The sequence below is a fragment of the Halyomorpha halys genome, unplaced genomic scaffold (genome assembly GCF_000696795.3).
Source record: "Halyomorpha halys isolate HHAL.00 unplaced genomic scaffold, Hhal_1.1 Scaffold759.1, whole genome shotgun sequence".
In the NCBI taxonomy this organism is placed as follows: domain Eukaryota; kingdom Metazoa; phylum Arthropoda; class Insecta; order Hemiptera; family Pentatomidae; genus Halyomorpha; species Halyomorpha halys.
In genome coordinates, this window is record NW_027110136.1 from 28,535 (window position 1) to 37,166 (window position 8,632).

The 8,632-nt window shown below is 32.3% G+C and overlaps 1 non-coding gene across 1 annotated transcript in view; it reads right to left on the reverse strand.

Moving 5' to 3' along the window:
* Nucleotides 1-51: 51 nt before the first annotated feature.
* The window catches only part of LOC106685933 (uncharacterized), a 15,856-nt gene continuing 7,275 nt past the window's right edge, over nucleotides 52-8,632 (reverse strand). Inside the window, exons 2-4 of the transcript XR_010843665.1 lie at nucleotides 3,038-3,331; nucleotides 2,250-2,763; nucleotides 52-868 (exon numbers count right to left, since the gene is read on the reverse strand). This is a non-coding gene — a transcript (uncharacterized protein). The remainder of the gene's footprint in view (nucleotides 869-2,249; nucleotides 2,764-3,037; nucleotides 3,332-8,632) is intronic.

Consider the following 8,632-nt stretch of genomic DNA (forward strand, 5'->3'; position numbering starts at 1 on the left):
TAAAGCAAAATATTTTAAAGTAAAAAATAAAATATAATATCTTTCCTGTCATGTCAACAGTTCTGGATCGAGTTTCTGTTGATGAGATCCCAGATTGTTGAATATTGTAAATGGTGGCGTTAGGACATTTTCCTGTCCGGCCTCTGATATCTCATGATGATTGGAGGATTCCATATCTTGCCTAAGAATCATGTTTCAATAGCCCGTTGATAAGTTTTTAAAAAAAAATTACTTACATCCAGAAAAATTGTAAAATCAGTTAAAACTTGAAATGAGCGTGTTACTGCTACTCCAACCCTTCAAAAGAGCGATTCTTATTTTGCCATTAAAATATTTAATTATAAGGAGTATTAGTTATAACATTATGCAATTCTTAGTTTTTACCAATTTCACAATGTAAATTTCAAAATGTAGTTTTCTGAGACTGCTCATCTAACACAGAAAGGGATGATTTTCTCTAATCATATTGAGCTTTTATTAAACCAATGTAACTGCACATAAACATGTATGTTACTTCTATCGCTTAAAGAGATATGACTACTTCATCTTAGGGCAATTCGTTTAAGTCTCTATATCCGTTAATCTAAATTAACGTAGCTCCACATTTACAGTTACACTCTAAGATACTGTACTTCAAGGCAGTTAAATGGGCTTGCTCGATAAGTGTGGACACGGCCGACGAGTCGATATTTTCTAATAGTCCTCCTCATCAGATATTTATAGAGATCGATAGTTGTCCGAGCAGTCAACAGCCATGGGCCGCTAACAGATGCCGTTACAAGTTCGATGTTCCAAATGTAGTTCAGCACCTGTTGGCTTTGATCTCTTGTATTAGGGGGGAGTTCTGGAGTTCTGATAGTACTCATACCTGAAAATTCCAAATAATTTATTTAAAAAATCGTTGTTAATCAAAACTGATAAAAATGTTACTTTGGTTCTTCAAAATCAATGCTCAATCATTAGATTTCACGAAGGATCAAGGGATATATTGCCCACCGACAAAACATACCTTTGAGAAGTAATATAAATGGTTTCTTCTGATAGAATAATTCTTTAAGTTACAAAACTATATTAGCATAAAATTTAAATTCCATAAAATACAAAATTCTCATGTCTATGAAATTCTTATTCATAAAGAACTTTAAGATTCTACCGCATTTTAAATCTTTTGCCCTTGAATCTGGAAAAAATATTCATTATGGTAACGTTATGCAATCAAATTAAAGTTGTACTCATAAATGATTATTTCTTAGGAAAACTTGTCTGATCATCTCTTCATCCCCTTTCAATGGTATACAGGGGGAGAGGGAGCGCAGCAAAAACTCTTGGGCCAAGGGATGCCCAAAATTTAAATCAGTTCTGTATATATCCATGCATGTACAATAGTATTAATCGCTAGGGTACTGGTACCATAACTTATCAAATGCTTTAACATTATCTAGAAACATTCCAATCGCAAATGATCCTGTTATACTGCAGTTGATGTGTAGTCAGTGCGAATGCTGACTTTTTAATGTGATATACAAAAATCGAATTGAAAACTTTCTTTGTCTGTCAAGAAGTTCGTTAATCGTGGATAATACATTTTTAAAAACAATTAGAACAGATTGAGAGTAAACTGACCGGTCAGTATGGCCTATCCAAATTTAAATCAACAGTATCTCTTTTTAAATTAGGAATAATAATCATTAAAATAAAAATAAAATAAATAAATAAAAATTTCGGCCATATATCTATCAGTACGTTAGATTGATTCCATATTGTAGGTACGGAAGGTTGATTGTGTTTTTGTATTAATATTAAGATTAATTACATTAATAAGTAATTTAATTATAATCTCGATTCAATTAATATAGAATTGGCAATTAGAAATACCATTACAATAATGATTGTACAATAACATTTTGAAATTTCTAGTAATAATAATTATCGAACATCTACGCTTCATGAATTTTGTTTTAGGGATGCTAGGATAATTATTTAAAGATTATTACTAAAAAAATATTTAGAATAATTTTGTTTTTAAACTGTTCGAAATTTATTTCTTTTCCAAAGACTTCTCGTTTATCTAACAAATTACCATAATAATAATTATAATTATTGTAATGGTATATAATATGAGCATCAATACTCCAATTTAATGATTTAATTTACCAATGCAGAGGAATATATATAAATAATTTTAATAGAAGTATGAATGGTGTTTCAGTATTGAAATAGAACACTATAGAATAGTGTTGGTTACTTACCTGGGGTATCAATGGGTGGGTAAACTACAAGTAGTGTGGCTGGAAGTTACATCATTAAGTCACTATATTCCATTTGTCCAGAAATCTAAGTCCCCTGATGGTTTGGCTAGAAGTGTTCAGAAGTGTTTCCTAAAATCTGTCTCTTCCCTACTTCTTTTGCCTCCCTCCTTTCCATATTAAGCGGAGTTAGCTCTTCAATTCTTTATTTAAAGGCAGAAATTTCTGACCAGTGTTGCTCTTTACTTAGCACATCATTAAAACTTGGTAATAGTTCAAAAAAATAAAATTATTTGCATTTCGAGCCGTGGCTACCCTGATGCCCTTTCTACCTAAAGTTACCGGTAAGGAACTATCTTCTCTCGTATTCTCCATAAAGGTTTCCTGGAATTTTCTTGTAAGGCTTTCTGTTTTCTAGTACCAAATAGACCCTTTAGTATAAATTTGTTCTATGAAAAGACAATAGTTCCTGGGATCTATTACCAACCAGAACTCCCAGGTAGAAAGCTTAGAATATCTGAAAATGTTTATAATATTTGTAGAAAATTTGTTTAGGATCAATACAGTACCTGACAAATATCTAATGATCAACTACTAACTAAATATATTTTGCAGATTTTACGAATTTTTCCTTAGCTTAGACTGGGATTTCTTTCTTGACATTTAACAATGAATCATTATAAAAAGCTTTATTTATACTGTTTAATTTTTACATCTTTAAATTTACTTATTTTTTAAAAAAATCTGGTTAGGGAATATTTTTCCTTAATATATCATAATTTTTATCTTACCTAATTCAGACAATGTTCGTAGGTAGATCACAAAGGGCCACAAAGTGGTTTTGTTAAAGTAAACGCTGAAATTTTAATGTCCTTTCACCAAGCCGGAAAAATTGTTAGGAAGACAAAGTTCCGCCTCATAGCAAGTGAGAAAACATGTTGTGGGTTGAATGAGGTCCCTGCCAAATACAAAAGTTTTTCCAAAGGCAATTTGTTAGGCTTTATTGACTTTAAGTTGAATACCCACTGGGAACAAGTCAAAATCGCAGCTATGTTGGCCAAACCTTTGTCCGGAATAATTTTATTCTGTAGGAAAGTTTTTGTGTATTTTTATTATATTTAAATAATATAAATTAAAATATTATATTTTTTCAAAGGTTAACTTTACTATAATTATTTTTATAGTCGCAACTATATGAGTGATATACTATAATATAAAATATAAAATTTAGTTAAATGAATTGTCATTTGGTATAAAATTGCGTTATATTCTAGATCCTCTTTTCTGTATTATAATTTTGGATGTCTCGTTTAAAAATGGCAGCATCGAAAACGAGATGCTGTGCTGTAATATTTAACAATACAGATGTATATTTGCATATGCAGATAATCTCGTGGTTGTTAAAGAAGGTAGGGAGGGATCTTTGTGTTGACTCTAACATTCTTAAAGATGAATACATTTGAAGAAGAAAAAAAAAAAGAAATGGCAATGATAAAACCTTCAGTGTGTAAAGTTTTCACCCTTTGGGCCATTTTATTGCGATATACGTAGAAACAATTTAAATATTAGTTTTATAATACAAACAAATAATATACACTATCTTACTATAGTTATATTTAATAATACATTAATCTATATCAAAAATTTATGCCAATTCTAAAAGATTGCAAAATATAGTTAATTAAATTAAAATCATAAAATATTATTATTGTATTCCAATTGTACTCCTCTCCTATTTAGTATAAATTATTATTTCATACCCATTATAATTTAAAGTAAAACGTTAGTTTTATATTTTTCTAATAATGTTATTGCTAATGGATATGTATGCCCGTTATTATTAGCCGATATATTTTAAAATGGCTTTAACATAAGATATAATATATATGAGAGAAGAATAAAATCATTAAAGTATTAATATTTTTCAAAACTGAAATCGCCAATTTATTTACTTTTACACAAACTTTTAGTTGGTGATTTAATTTGTGAGATTTTTCAATTATTAATTTGCAATATCGGATTGAGTGAGCCTGCTTTATTAAAATAAACTAAGAATTAATGGAACTTAATAATAATAATACAATAATTTAAGCATGAAATATATATGGTAAAAAAATGTGCAATTATTAAAAATTAGTTGACTCAAAAAAATTAAAAAAAAAATCATATCGTTCCTTAAATACATTAAAAATCGTACTCACCTCTGATTTATGTTAATATTTAGTATAATTTATAGTAGAACTTTTGTCATGTATTCCGCTAATAATGTTATAGTTAATAAATATATACGACCAATAATAACGGGCCAGTTCGGAACATTTAATAAAATGGGTTTTTGGGCCTCTCTCCCACCGACTTGTAAAATATTGCCGCATGAATCTTCTTCCCACCGACATCTGTTACTGGAAGTCCTTTTAAAATAATTTACAACTTGTAATCGATGTTTTTTCTTTTTTGTTTTTTACGAGTTTTATTTCAGGGAAATATTTTATTTTTGCTTGAGTAAGAAATGTATTTTTTTAAAATTTATTTGTTGATATTTACAACTGTATAAAAAAATACAACCAGTAAATTTGATCATAATGACATAATGATATGATACAGGATGTAGAGAAACTACCCAGTAGTAGAACTCTAAAAACAGTTTACAATATAAGGTCACGAGGCCATCTTCTTTTCAGGTGCCTTGGAGGATTGCCAGGAATGGAAGAGGAACCAAGGTTAGAAACGAGTGGGTTTGGGTGGTTAGGGAGTTTATTATGGAAGGAATAATATCGGGTTCGGGCTAGATCGGTTACATGAGGAACATTTAGGTCTTTATGGATGGTTTTATTAGTAACAAAATAAGGAGCATTGAGGATTTTACGAAGGATTTTGGATTGTAAACATTGGATACGAGAGGAATTCTAAGAGAAATGTATTTGGACATATATATATACTCTATGTATATATACTATATTTATTATATCTACTAATATACGCTCGATTGCAACTGAAATACTGCTTTGTTCAATAAAATCAGTTGACTGAGAAGATCAGCTGATCGAATGTATATAAATAGATGTATTGAACCTATTAAAGCCAGCCCCAGCACCTTACATACTTACAAATCAACCAATGATGTTTCCAAAATTTTATTTTCATTATATTCAGCCATTCCTTAAAATGAAGCACACCTCGAGTAAAAGGACCAAAATCAAAATTGTATATAATGTAAAAGTATTGTATATATGTTTATATTTATTTATGAATAAAGGGGTTTTGACACAAAAAAAAATAATAATAAAGTATGTTACAGCAGTTCAAGCGTGTTAGATCTTATTCCTTCTCCTCTTTTTGGATATTTTCTTTTGCCAATACTTAACTGGTGCCGAAACCCGGGAACTTTAGATACCGAAGTAGTATTTGCTTTAAAGAAGAATTTTTTTATCGTAGTTTTCTCAGCTTTCAATTTTTTTTTTTTCTATTCTCTCATTTTTTTAAAAAACTAATGGCTGCCAACAGTATCGTCAGACAAGCGGTCATGAACCTAGCAGCTTAAAACCAAAATGGGCTTCAGAACCCACCTCCCATGAAGGTGACTCCTCCACCCCCCGGAACTTGCCCGACTGCCGGAAGTTTCTCTAGCGGGAGCCCACGCCACAACACTTGAGTGGGTAAAAGTACGCACAGCAACCGCCCAAGACATGAGGAAGGCCGTTTCTGACCTTGAAAGGTTTACCGGGGAAACAGGAGAATTGAGCCACTTCATAAAAGAAGGTGTCCGACTAATAAGCCGAATTGAAGCGAAGTCTATCGAAAGTCTACTCGATAGTGAAGATGCGGAGGCTTTGAAAGCAGCGGTCGTCTGCAGAGTGAAGAGGAACATCCTAAATCAGATTCAGGATGAGGAAAGGACCCCTTGGAGAGTTATCAAGGAAAGATTAAAGAAGGCGTTTGGAGGAGGATGGTGGGCCCCAGAGGAAGACATATTTATATCCGAGAGACTAAGAAACCGAAACAGTCTAGTGGGAAATATGCCGCGGAACTCCTGGCACGCTTTAACAGAATGCAAGATAAACTGAGCGAAATGATGAAAACAATCAAGGTACAGGATCGGATGTATTTCTTATACCTATTACTAAAGATACAGTTGACAAAGGAGCTAAGAAAGAAGGCAGGATTTTCGAGAGAGCGCTCGTTTGTGGAAAATGCTCAAGATCTCATAGAAGCAAGCGCTAGAGAGGTAGAGGCCCGTACGGAAGTAGAAGAACCAGGGTGGACCCTGGATAGATTAACAACGGCCAAGAAACATGCCCAATCCTTGGAGGAGAAGAGAACACGAAAATGGTAGAAGAGAGAGAACTATCAAGGAAGAAAATAGAAGAAGCCTAGCTAAACCCAGTCTAGTCTAGAAGAGAAGGTAGAAACAAGAGGATGGAAACGATGGAACGGAGGAGAATGGAGGCGAGAAACTGGATAGAGGTAGACGCGAGACATCTGAAGGGGTTGTCAGCAGAAAGGCGACCGCACACTGCTGAATCATAATGTGAGAGAAAAGAGCGGTCTGCCTATAATAGAATTAGCAGGAGTGAGGTTCCTGATGGGCCCAGGCAGTTCCAACACCATCATGTGCCGGGAAGCATTGCAAAAGCTGTGTGATGGAGAGAGGACATACAAGAAATGCCAATGTAAATTGATCACCCTGAGTGGCCCTTGTGAAGTAGAGGAGGAAGTGGAGATAGTGTTGATACGGTGGGGATTTAGTATGGAAAACTTGCAGGTACATATTGTAGGGAGTATGCCTAGGGAATATAAAGTAATTGTGGGATGTGACCTACTAAGGAAGGTGGGAGCTTGAGTTAGGAATAGCAAGGGGAAATGGAAGGTTAAGTTGGGAGGAAAAATCTACAAATGTCATTTTAAGCGGAAGAACGCGGGCGCGAAAACAACAAAAAAGTTGTCAGAAAAACAAAACCTTCCGAGAAAAAAAAATGTGAGTCTTAGTTTTATCTTTAAGATTTTAATGTTAAAAAAATATTTACTTTTATTATTTTGTAAATTTAACACAAACCTCCGTAAATTGCAAAGTTGGCTGGCATACCGATACGTATCGGGGCTCATACAAACTAAATTTCTAAAAATTTAATAAATATCTTCTTTCATTTCTCCGAAGATTATTGGTAGTAAACAAAATTATAGGTAATAAGCATTAACATTAGTAAACAAAGAAATAAATTTTGTTAGTAACCGCCATCGGTTGATTAGACATGAATTCACCAAGTGCTTAGCACCAAATACATTTTCTTTCTGATCTGATAATGAGTATAGGTTGACCTTTCTTTTGTAATGAATGCAATTATATTTAGAATATATTTTAAAAATAACAAATCATACTTAAAAATTAATAATTGTATTTGCTCCTGTGGCGCTACTCCCTAATAATCCTTCGGTCATTGCCTTACTTCAGTTATTGACGCCAAATTAGCTTCTGGACCATCTGGTCACCTGAGCTTACACCATCAGCACGACTTGCCTTATTGAGCACCTGCTCTAACACTTTCATTGTGATTGCTTATATTGTATATAGGTATATATAGGTATATATAGGTAATTATAATACCTATTAAATCTTTTGTTGAAAAGTAAGGGTGGAATGGTGATTTATCATAGTTAGAATACATTGGCAAAATACAAGGACGCACCTCTGAGTTTAACTCTGTTAGACTTTTAAAAATAAAAAATAAATGCTACAGGCTGTAATTGTAACACTAGAGCTTATTGTAATAAACTTATTTTTCAATAATCATATGAGGAGTTATCAAAATGATCTAACAAAGAGGTTCCTCTTAATAACAAATTCTACTAACTACATAATATATGCAATATTAAAAGCATTCAATATCAGTTTAGAAAAAAAAAGCATACAATTTAGCTGTACCTGGAAATAATTAATTTATTTCTATCAGAGGATTAATATTTTTTTTAAATACACCACGGTAAAAAATATACCATACCATTTGGTGTGTCCGTTAGCCTGATTTGACAGTTATTTCCAAATGGACGCCCTACATGTTTAGCTTTATTGCCAATAACTCATAAAGTATAATAAGTATTTTAAATATCATCGTAACCTACTTTATAGTGTATTTAACGATCTCTAATGCGATCCCTGATATGATTCTTCATGTTGCATAATCCCTGAGATTCAATTTTCCAAAACAAATGTCCATTTTTTAAGTCACGAAAAATTATCAATTCGTGGGTTTATTTTGACAAATATCATAAAAACAGTTTATTATGGAAATAATCATTATAAACGTCTTTTTGTTGCCTTTTATGTACTTTAAATAAAGCTCTGATTCAACTTTTTACGTTTCAAATTTTCCAAAATAAAGCTTTTCAAA